Raw genomic sequence first — 12182 nt, 5'->3', positions numbered from 1 at the left:
GGCTTCAGCTTGCTGGTCCGGAGGCCACACGCCCGCCCTGGAGAGGCAGCTGAACGCTGGGCAGAGCCCCGGGTGGGGGGCCGCCTCCTGCCGCCGCCTCGTTAGGCACGGGTCCCGGGGATGGTGGGGACCACAACCGGGCCCGGGTGGGCCAGCGCAGGGCCCCTCCGCCCGCCGCTGCCTCACTAGGCGCCCCTAAAGCTCATTTTTAAAAAGCAGAGAACACAGGTGAAATTTTCTCTGAACTTTTCAATTTTGACAAAGTACAGGGGCCAACACCTTGCCAATAGTTTCACCTTCTACATATTTGAAAACCTTCATTTCCAGGTAAGTGAACTACAAAGCAAAACAACTGCATCTGCCCTGTAAGAGGAACCCATTATATAATGGCAAAAATTCAAAAAAGTCGTACTGAGGATGTGCCTTTTATACAACGTTAAGTTCCAGAGCAAGGTATTTGTTTAAAGTAGACGTTCAGTGAATGTTTGTTGAATGAATGAATAAATAATGAGAGAACCAGAGCGAGCCTGGCTGTATACACAGGATGGACATTCATATTTTATAATAGAATCTAGGACTGTAAATATTATTAACGTCTGGCAGACTGTATCCTGATTATGTTAATATGTCTTAGTAACAGTCATTTGGAGAGAGTGCTTGCTCTAAACATGGGGCCAGTTGAGAATATGATTCTCCATAGAAGTTAGCCTATAATGTTGGGACTCTCTTACAATCTTCCTTGACAACTACTCTATTTTATAATTTTTAATAAACATTTTGAATTGTAAGGAGGTGATAAATACATCACAATTGATAAAATAATGTCACAGGAAGAATATGTAAAGAGGCACTGCCTTCTTTTGAATTTACATACATTTATTACTATTATTCATATATTAAATCACTATACATCATTTAGATTGTGAAGAGAATTTACCCAGCATGATATACACCTCAGTGCAGCCCAGTTGAGACCACCATACACGAGGCCCTGGAATTGGAAGGAAACACTGCCTTCTGAGGCTGGCACTGGAGGACAGTCTCAGGGTAGATGTGTGAGCCGTACTCTAAGCTTCTGGTCATCCTTTGGGGATTATTTGCTATCCCTATTATAGATGCCAAGGGTGAAGCTTGCTCCTTAAGTTTTTGGTCTATGTATACAGAAAGCATGATGCATCTTGCTTTTGTACAGTTTGAGACTCAGTCAAATGTTGTTCTATATGGATAACCAAAAAATCAGGAATAAGAGGAAAATAAGCCTTGAGAGTACCACACATCTTCTGGATAATCCAGCTTGCATTTTCTCTTTCTGTCAGAGGTTGGCTTTTTTTTTTTTTCTCCTTTTCTTTTTCTTTCTTCTTTCTTCTATGTTTTTCTTTCTCTCTTTTTTCTTTTTTAAATTTTTAAATATTTTTGCCAGAGAATGTATGTGCTTGCTGGAGAGAGAGGGAGAGGGAGAGGGGGAGGGGGAGGGAGAAGGAGAGGGGAGGGAAGGGGTAGGAAGGGAGGGAGAGAAAGAGACAGAGAGAGGGAGGGAGGGGGGAGAGAGAGAGGAGAGAGAGAGAGAGAGAGCGAGAGAGAGACAGAGAGAGAGAGAGAGAGAAAGTAAGAAAGAAAGAAACCCACCCCCCACCCCCTATGGGGAATGGTCACATTTCAATCCCACTTCTCTGCTTCTTCCTCACTTCGGGGTTTTGGGCACACATGCACACACTCCCAACACGTTTTGTAAGCCTCAGGGTCCTGGTAGACTGTGCAGTTGGCCATGTGGGATCTAATACCTTAAATACCATACTACCAGGTATCCTGGCAATTTTTTCCCCCCAGTGAGTAAAGCACTAACTCTTTCAGACTTACAGGCCATACTGCTTCTGTTACAGTGGCTCAACACTGTAGTCATAATGGGAAGGGAGCTATAGACAATACGTAAATCAATGAACTGCATTCCAATAAAGTTTAAGAAAATCAAGTGGGGTCAAATTTGGCTTGCAGGTTGATAGTTTGCCCACCTCTGCTATAACATGACTTACCTGTCCTATTCCCATGGGCAAAACATGCTCTTGACACTTCCTTATCCTACTAGCTCTGTCACCTGAGTGCTCTCCGAATGTCTGCATCCCTTCACTTCAGATGAATGAGAAGATAATAATGATTATTCCTTGATTTGTCTTTAGTATGAGGTCATGCCTTTCTCTTTAATGACATTAAAAATTACCTGCCCCTTCAGGGTCTACTCACCGTCTGCTGTCAAAACTGGACCTTGTCTTTCTAAGTCTAAAAAATTATTTTCAGATGACATAAGAAATGCAACATCATTGTAATAAACAAACCCATTTATTTAGCAAGCACAGGCTTACTTCTTCATGATACTTTTAGAAACATAACACAATTAATCTTGTTACTATTTGATCTGTCGTTATTCAAGCCAGAACATGCACATATGGGCCTATGTTTGCTTTGTGTTACTCAGTGAATTTTGCATATTGTAGAATAGTTTATCGCTCAGGTCAGAAGTGCGTTTTGATAAAAAGTACTGAAAGGAGGGCCAGCAGACGTCAGTGGTTATGTCGTTGGATTCCCACATGGCCGACCGCAGTTTGAGTCCTACACGCAGTGGGTTGAAAATCATGCCAGGCACGTTTGTTGGCAAGTGTGCCCAGGATCTCAGAAGAATGGAGGAGAAAGGATTGTGGCATAGCCATCCCCCCCTGGGAGGTTATTTCTCACTTTCCCTCTCACTGTCACTGTCTCTGTCTCTGTCTCTCTCTCCCTGGCAAGTGCCTGTGCCCTACATCATTGACCTACATATACTCCACTTATATTCCACCACCTATATAAAGTTTGCAAACAAAATTAACCCAAAAAAGATTGCTCCCTCAGCAGAATGAACCAGAAAACCCAGTTTGCCTCTGCTGTACCTCCAAGACAGGGACCTACCTATGTAAGTTTGGGAAGAGAGCTCCTGACTCCTCCCCAGGCTTCTTAAAGTTGAGTGTGACTTGTCTATGATGATGCTCAGAGAACATGGAGGATAGTTCCTGCAGCTGTTACTTGTGTCCTGATCTTATTCCAGGCAAGTGCTCATTGCATTTGCTCATAGGATCATGTCACTCTTTGGAGATTGCTTGTACTAACAGAGTGGCCTTGGATCTGCATTTTGATATTGTCTCTTGGATATACTGATTAGATATCAGCTCTTGTATCTGAGCATCTAGTGTCTCTCTTTGTCCCATTGACACAACTTCATCATTGTGATTTTTTGGGGCCACTTCCTCAAGCTCTGGTACTGTAAGATATCCAAGCTTATCTTTTATATTTACTGCTTCAGTCCTTAGAAGCAACTCTTTCTCCAAAGAGCATGATTTGTTTCTTTTTTTTTTTTTTTTTTTTTTTTTTTTAGAGAATGCAGTTGATTTTCACAAGATCTGGATGCAAGGCATGACAAATTGCATGTGTGTGTGTGCAGGATTGCAAGAAAGTACAGTCTATTTTAAGACCTCCGGCAAGCACTGCTTTTCCAACACCATTGCACAGGGTCCAGGTAGGTAGAAGGATTATGTGGTGTATTCCCAAGTTTTAAGGAGTTTCATAAGAGGCACTGTCAGTGTTGAGAAAGGGCCCTTGCCTTTGGAACATCCCTCAAGACTGTTTGTGAATAAAAAAAAGCAATAACCCTGGAATCATGACCATCTGCTACTACCACTGACCTAAGACTTCAGCATGGTTACAGAGGTGACAGTTCCCGGGAACTGCTTCCTGAGACTGGACTTGGAATCCTTAACACTTAAGTCTTAGTGAACCATTATACATACTTAATGACTATTGTGCACTTTTTATACCCTAGAGAGTGACGGGGGTGGGACTTTTGATTGGATTCAGCTTCCGATATGATACTTAGTATGGTGGTTAGAGTGGAACCGCAGGAATGACAGTAATAGTGGATGTAGTAATACCATGAACAATGAGTTGGTGACTTATGTAGAATACATGCAAAAGGGAAGAATGGGAATAGAAGAGTTTTCTGATTAAAATTGGCTGACAATACTGTACTGATATTAAGGATACTAGACATCAATGCAGGTGTCGACCAGAATGTTGGAAATGTGCATCTGAGACTCAGAGAACAAGATTTGGGTGACTGTATTCAGGAGCCATTTTCACAGTCATCATAAGCAATTATTTCCTTCCATGGATCTGACATGTGCTTTGAGAATTGTAGTATGCATGTTATAAATACTAATATACAGATGGAGTTTTCTTCAAAAAGAATACATGGGTTGAATATAAAGAAATCTTAAAGAATTAAGTGTAATTTATTCACTGCTTTATTTTTTGGGATATATGAATGTTAAAATCAGGACCTAAACAATAACAATAATAAAAGATTGCTTCAATGAATTATGGGCATGTGCTCTATGCTAATGTGAGGACTGCTGTGATTATGGGAGCTGTTAGTAAATTGCATGTTTTAAAAAGTATAAATGACTTTTAACTTGAGAAATGTGAATGTGATTTTTAGGGTTATATTTGTATTTCACTTGTACATTATTTTTCTTGTGAGATGTGCATTTTTGTATGCTACAGAGTGATGGGGGGGTGGGACTTTTTGATTGGATTCAGCTTCCTGATATGATACTTAGTATGGTGGTTAGAGTGGAACCGCAGGAATGACAGTAATAGTGGATGTGGTAAACAACGAATTGGTGACTTAGGTGGAATACATGCAAAAGGGAAGAATGGGAAATAGAAGAGTTTTCAGATTAAAATTGGCTGACAATACTGTACTGATATTAAGGATACTAGATATCAATGCAGGTGCCTACCAGAATGTTGGAAATGTGCAAGTAACTGTGTAAGTAACTGTGTAAATGTGTAATGGTGTAAACGGGTAAGTAACTCTTACTTTGGGGTTATATTTTTAGTTCACTTAACAGATAGTAGTAGTTAACATGTTATAACTGCAACCATTAGTATTTCTGTGAAGAGAAACAGATTAAGAGCTATAGTTGCATCAATGCTGACTGTTCACATAAATTAAACTCACTAGTTACTGTGTAGGACCAGGTAAAGCTTCTTTTATATCCTGTATTTGAAATGTTGGGGGGCTATTTTTATGTAAAAATACAATGGGAAATAACTGAAAAATGAAATCCCTAAATTTACTTCTTTTAAAGGATATTAAAATTTAAGTCCTAGGCTGACCCTGGGGCCTGGTAGTTAAGGGAGTCATTTTCCACATGGCTTACCATGTGGTTTGAATCCCAGCCCCTGTAGCTTGAAAAATGATGCTGGTCGTATGTTTTGTGCCTGCCTAAAATCCTGACAGAATGAAGAAACGAAGAAATGAGGGATAAATGACTGCAGAGTGACAAGCCTCCACTGGGAGATGCTTTCTTCCTCTCCCTTTCTGTTTCTGTATCTCTCTGATGGTGCATATGCCCTCTGGCTATAAAAATAAATTAAATCCTATATTCCTGGGCAGGAATCTTAAAGATGGCTTTTCTTGTTCTTTAAGGTATCCTTTTAATAGGATCAGGGATGAGGTTTATAATTGATTAAGATTATTGGACTTATAATAGAGGGAAACATTGGTTTATAGTATTTTTTTTAAGGTGGGGTCTTGTGTGATCCTTCTGCCTTAGTTTCCCTCACCTAGGATTAAAGGCAGGTGCCTCAGCAGCTGGCTTTTGGGGTGGGCTGGAAATTAACCTGTGTTACCCTTGTGGCTTCAGCCTGCTGAGTAGCCACGTCTACCAGTACACGATGGCAATTAGTGCCTATTCTTTTTGTACCCATAAGCACCATTTCTGTCATGTGCTTTTCTGAATATTGGTGATGGCACAGAGACATGACAAATATGTGGCTACTGTTCTCTTCTGGTTACGTGTCATAGTCAGAGGATCACAGTGACTTTGCTGTTTCTCTTTGTTGACTCAGAATTATTCTATACACAGTGATCCAAATAATTGGAATTGAAACACGTAACACAACCTACAACTATCTTTGTGAAAAAATAAACAAAACCTCATAGGAATACCAGTTGTCTTCACCTGTAGATGTGGAAACTCTATTAGATCAATCAAGAATTAGAGTGTTCAGGAACCAGGTAGCTTCCCTGTGCAAATCTTTCTTGACTGCACTTCGATTCAATTACTGTGATTTATCTTTATGCATTAAATGTCCATCTTTAACTATAAGCATGTTAGAATTGAAATCGTGTTTGCCAAAATCTTGTTAACCAACTTTGCATCGCTGCCATTTTAGTCAGCATTCTATTCAAATCATTTTTTGTCATACTGCCTTTCACTCTGGTGCAGTGAGTTGGCCTTTAAGAAGGCCACATTTCAAACCCAGCACAAAATCAGCCAGACGTTCAGTACATTAACTACAGTTTTCACATCAATAAAATCCTAAACCATAAAAAAGGTAAGGAGAAAAACTAGTAACTGGCAGTGTCTTCGTCTCTATACGCTTCATATTCTTCTCCCTCTCCATGAACCCTGGCTTTGACAGGGATAGGCCTGAAGCACAGTGCCCAAGGGATCTAGAAGATTCTGATTTTCCAAACGTGAGTCAGTATGAATGTGTGGTCAGGTAAGTCTTGGTCTTACTATTAACTTATATGCCTCACTTTCCTTATAAAATAAAAGTTTAATACAAAATTAATTAAAGGTGGGACCAGCAGTTAGCATAATGGCTATGTTGCTAGACTCCCACGTAGTCAACCGCGGTTCGCGTCCCGGACCTGGTGGCTTAAAACTCACGCTGGGCGCATGTGCATGTGTGCCCAAGATCCCAAGAGGAGAATGGAGCAGAAGGGATTGGGGCATGGCCATCCCCCCTGGGGGGCGATTTCTCGCTTTCTGTCTCTCTGTCTCTCTCTGTCTGTCTGGCGAGCACACGCGCCCTTTAGCGAAAACCTCTCAAAAAATTAATTAAAGGTTATCTAAAATATGTAATTCTAGCTCTGAGTTTCGTTTTCCTACTCTTTCCTTTATAAATGCTTTAAAAAATATTTGCTATAGAGCGTATGTGCTCACTGGAAAAAGACAGAATGTGATATATAGAAAGAAAGTGAGAAATTACTCCTTAAGGGGCATGGCAACACCAAAATCTCTTCTCCTTTATTCTCCTCTTGGGATTTGGACACTCGCACAAGTGCCCTGTGTGTTCTTCAAGCCCCTGGGTCTTGGATTCAAACTACACAATCAACCATGTTGGATCCAACTGCCTTAACCTCCATATCACCTGCTATCCCTCGTTTAAGTAGACTCTAAACTCTGAACTTCACAGAACTCCCCTAGGCTGTATATTGAGGGCTGACGCAAAACCTTCCCCTGCTCCTTTTTCATATTCAATACACTGTATCTGACATAGTTTTCATTTTTTTCCTTACATTTAAGCAGTGAGGAAGAGATGAATGCCCACAGATAGAGAAAAGACAAACATGAAAAGCCAATTTTTCAAAACTGAGAAATGGGCACAAACAAAAGTATTTATGGAAGAATAAATGTATCTGAGCATACATGTGCTGAACTCAATGACAATCGAAGTAATGGCATTTCACAATCATTTCATTTTCAAGTAGCAGAGGAACATATATTTTTATAATCATAGCAATATTTAATGCTAATGAGGCAGAGGTGAGGTGTAGACTGCTAGAGTGTAAATTGTTAGAGTCTTTTGGAAAGTAATTTATTAATATGTACCAGGAGCCCCGTGGGCCCATTGTTTTTCCTGTTTAGGATTTATTCTAAGAATCTATTTGGCAAGTTGAATAAGTATTTCTGTAAAACTATGTTATGAGTAAGAGTGGAAAACTAGAAGCAACATAAATATGAAACAACAGAGAGTTAAATTACAGTATATCAATGGGATGCCATATTACATTTTCATTTAAAATGACATAGTAGAGATAGTAAATATTAACTAACAAAATAATTATGAAGCAAGGAGTGCCAGAGCATTTGTGATTTTAATTATGTAAATCTGTGCATGTACATGTGTATATAAATTGAAGATCATATATCAACATAAACCATACTATGTGATTAATTTGCTTTGGGCTAAATGAAAAAAATGTTTTCAGTTTTCTCCATTAAATTAATTCCTTTTTAAAAGATAAATAGTATTTTAGTAAAATGGTTAAAAAAATGAATGTAAAGAAAAATATTCATGGGCAATGATTTCAGTGAAGATGAGTTATTGAGACTCTACATCACTGTGCAGTGGGAACAGCCCTGTTTAGCCTCAGTTTCTGACCCATTTGTCAGATCCCACACTGGGTGATTTATAAGGTCGACAACTGCCATGCAACAAGGTGGGCCACTCAGACTCTGTATGATATATTTATTGATGGCAAAGCTTTGGTTAACATGGAAGATTACTCTGACAAGTATACACAGAGGCCCTCATCTTTTGGCCTCGGGTTCCAGTATGCCATTGACACACCCCTGCACTTCTGATTGTGAGAAACATGCTCACCTGTCCAGTGCTAAAGAATGGCCATGGAGACATGAGGTGTGGTAAAGCGAGATATCTTGCAAGGTTGTGTATCTAATGGGCCAACATACTGAAAATGGTTACGACAAGCCTTTATTCCCTAGTGTGCAAACCCTTCCCCAGTTCCTCAGTAGCTGAGTGCTATAGGGTATACAGTCTTCCAGGATGTTGCCTAAGTTTTACTATTCCCTTTTAAGGCATTTATTGTCCCCTTTCCTCTGTTGTCTGATGCAAGGGTGAAGGCTCAGGACCAGCCCACGAAAAAGGCCCACCAAATGTCCTGTTAGTGACCAGCCACCATCTTGAGAAGTCATTTCTCAAAGGCAACCTGTTGTTTCTCGGTTTTGTTTGTTTAGAAACTTTCTTGGAGATGTGTACTTTTCTTTTTTAAGAATAATTTATTTAGTTATTATTATTATTATTATTTAACTTGACAGAGATTGAGAGAGAGAGAGAGAGAGAGAGAGAGAGAGAGAGAAAGCAAGCTGCCAGATCTGGGACTTGAACCATGGTCAGCCATGTGGAAGTCCAGCACCTTAATCACTGCGCCAACTGCTGGCCCCAAGATATGTACTTTTTGGGGCTGTCACATCTGCAAGCTGCTTAAGCAACTTTTGTTAAGCTATTCTTAAAACTGAATCACTTAGGCAATTTTCTTTTCTTTTAAAATTTATTTTATTTTTATTATTATTATATTTTAAACATCAATTGCTATACATCATTTGGCTTGTAAAGAGAATTTACCCAACATGAAATACATCTCAGACCAGTCCAGTTGAGAATACTTATATATGTTATCATCAAGTAATAAACCATTTCTGGGTCCCACAAATGTCTTGCCTCTCTATTTTTTTCTCCCTGATTTCGATCCTTGTATTATTCTCTTCTCTCACCCTCCTTCCACACTGTATCCAGCATCCATAACTATTTTCACTGCTTTTATGGCCTCCAATCTTTCAGTCTCTACCATTGGGTGTGGACAGAGTTAAGTGGAGACATACAATATCTTTCTCTCATAGCCTGGCTTGCTTCACTCAGCAATAAATCTTTCATATTCGATCACTTTCTATCAAAAGTTAGAGTCTTGCTATTTTCCATGGGTGAACAGTATTCCATACTGCCACACTTTTTCACTCTATTCATCTGTTTGTGGACATTTGGGTTGGTTCCATGTTTTAGCAATTTCGTATAATGCCACAATAAACATTGATGTGCAAGCGTTTTTCTGACTGAGCGTTCTCCTGTTCTTTGAGTAAATACTCAGGAGTAGGATTGCTGGATAATATGGTAGTTCTATTTGTAGATCTTTGAGGCACCCCCATATTGTTTTCCACACTGACTGGACCAATTTACATTCCCATCAACAGTGTAGGAGAGTTCCCTTTTCACCACAACCCCACCATCACTTACTATTTTTTGTAGTCTTGATTTTTGCCATTCTGAAGGGGTTAGGTGGTATCTCATTTTTGACCTGCATCTCCTCTATAATGAGGGATGTTGAACATTTCCTCATATGCTTTTTGACTGTTCATATGTCTTCCTTAGAGAGATTTTTGTTCAGCTCATTTTCCCAGTTTTTAATAGGGTTAACTTTTTTTTCAGGTAAGCCACTGGAATTCCCTTTGTATTCTGGTTACCAGTCCCTTTTCTGAGGCATAGTTTACAAAAATATTCTCTTATTCTGAGGGTTGTCGATTCACACTTGTTACTGTGTCCTTTGATGTGCAGAAACTTCTTAGTCTGATATGGTCTCCCATTTGTCTATTTTGGGGATAATTGCCTGTGCTTTTGGAGCCTTATTTAAGAAATCTTTGCCTACCGCAATGTCTCCCAGAGATTCCCCAGTGTTTTCCACCAGTAGTTTTATAGTTTTAGGTCTTAAGTTCAGCTCTTTGATACGTGTCTCTATTCTATTCCATTTGTCTACCTGTCTCTTTTGCTCCAGTACCATGCTGTTTTGATCATCACAGTGTTATAGTATATTTTAGGCTCATAGAGTGATATGACCCCAACGCCACTCTTCTTGCACAGAATTGCGTTGGCAATATGAGGTCTTTTATGATTCCAGACAAATTCTATGATTGTCTTCTCTAGATCTGTGAAGAATGTTTCTGGTAATTTTTTGTTTGTTTGTTTCTGGTAATTTGATTGGAATTTCATTAAATATGTAGATTAATTTGGGTAGAATTGACTTAGGCCACTTTCCTTACAATTTCTCTCCTCTTTTTTCTTTTTTGTTTTTCCTTGAGAGTTACTGATTTCACTTTCACTGATTTTTTTGGAAAGTGTTCTTTTTTTTTTTTTTTTTTGTAGAGGTTTTTCCCTATAGGGTGCATGCGCTTGCCAGAAAGACAGAGACAGAGAGACAGAAAGCAAGAAATCACCCGCGGAGGGGGGGTGTTGGCCACACCGCAATCCCTTCTCCTCCATTCTCCTCTTGGGATCTTGGGCACGTACACACATGTTCCTGGCACGAGTTTAAGCCACCGGGTCTGGGACTCGAACTGGGGTCAACTACATGGGAGTCCAGTGACATACCCATTATGCTAAGTGCTGGTCCCTTTTAAAAGTATTGTTAGTATTTGTTTGTTTCCCTCATTATAGTCTGAGCTAGCTTCCATCATCATGAGGTTATTTTGGGCATAGGTTATGACTTCTGTTTATTCATTATGACTTCTATGAGCTTCTGTGTCAGGCCTGACAGAAGAAATAATGCAGCCTTACTGCTGTTAAAACTCCAAACTCCAGTTACAATTATATGGCAAGTTAGGACTGAGACTACAATTTCCTTCATTTTCCATACCATCCTTTTAATCAATCAGTAAGTGGATCATTATTGTCTACATTTTCAGCCAATTCATTTGCCAGTGTTGTAAGCCCTTGTAATGTTTCAGTAAAAGTCCATCCTCGGCAGTATTACCTGGAAAATGCTATAGCATTTCCCTCCTAGCATGACACTAACTCTCCCTTTTCTGCCAGAATCGTGTCTAAGGCAATTTGGTTTTCCCAGGCCATTTGGCCAGTGGCGATCAATTGATGAGTTGCCCCCTGGAGGGCATCCTTAGTACAGCTAATGAACCTCTGTTGAATGTAATAAATATAATTAATCCAGTCTATGTTTTTATTAATAGGGGACCACCGGAAGAACGCTGACTTAAGTGTTGCTGCTATTTGATTTCTGGCCTGGAATTCACTGGGAACTCCCCTCAGGACTCCTTTTGAATCTATGTATAGAGTCGAATGATCTTAATAGTGGCCTTTGCTTTTGATGGTGGACACTATTATTTTTCAACTGAGGGTTGGAATGCCAAGATAAATGAAATAACCAATTAGACTAATACTCAAGTTTCAGTTCTGTTGGATGGGAAGAGATTACGCAGGTTTCTTTCCCACAAATATCCACCATGGCGATGTGCAGATTGGACAAGTGGTAAATGGGTTCACCAGAGATATCTGAGGTGCAAGTACAAGTTGATAAATCTTCTATGGGTTTATTGAAGTTTTTCCCTTGCCCAGAGAGGCAAGAAGAGTGGTTCATTGCCCCTATGGGGAAGGAAAAGATGGCCCTTGGATCTGACCTTTGTAGTGCAGGGAAAAGCAATGACAATGACAGGCTTCTGCAGGTTTCATTCCCCCATGTGTCCTTGTCTTGATCTAGAACCGTCACACAGTACATTCCT

At 39.8% G+C, this 12182-nt stretch overlaps 1 long non-coding RNA gene across 3 annotated transcripts in view; it reads left to right on the top strand.

Moving 5' to 3' along the window:
- Positions 1–12182, top strand: part of LOC106734270 (uncharacterized) — a 47703-nt gene that overhangs the window by 29486 nt on the left and 6035 nt on the right. For 2 of the 3 annotated variants that reach the window (XR_003548468.1, XR_001369956.2), the window contains exon 2: positions 3401–3541. This is a non-coding gene — a long non-coding RNA (uncharacterized LOC106734270). Of the gene's footprint in view, positions 1–337; positions 454–3400; positions 3542–12182 lie in introns of those variants that run through there. The other variant, XR_003548469.1, reaches the window with a different exon arrangement.

The sequence above is a fragment of the Tupaia chinensis genome, unplaced genomic scaffold (genome assembly GCF_000334495.1).
Source record: "Tupaia chinensis unplaced genomic scaffold, TupChi_1.0 Scaffold000013_1, whole genome shotgun sequence".
Lineage (NCBI taxonomy): Eukaryota > Metazoa > Chordata > Mammalia > Scandentia > Tupaiidae > Tupaia > Tupaia belangeri.
Note: the sequence above shows the minus strand (reverse complement) of the source record. Positions and strands in the feature narration are given on the sequence as shown.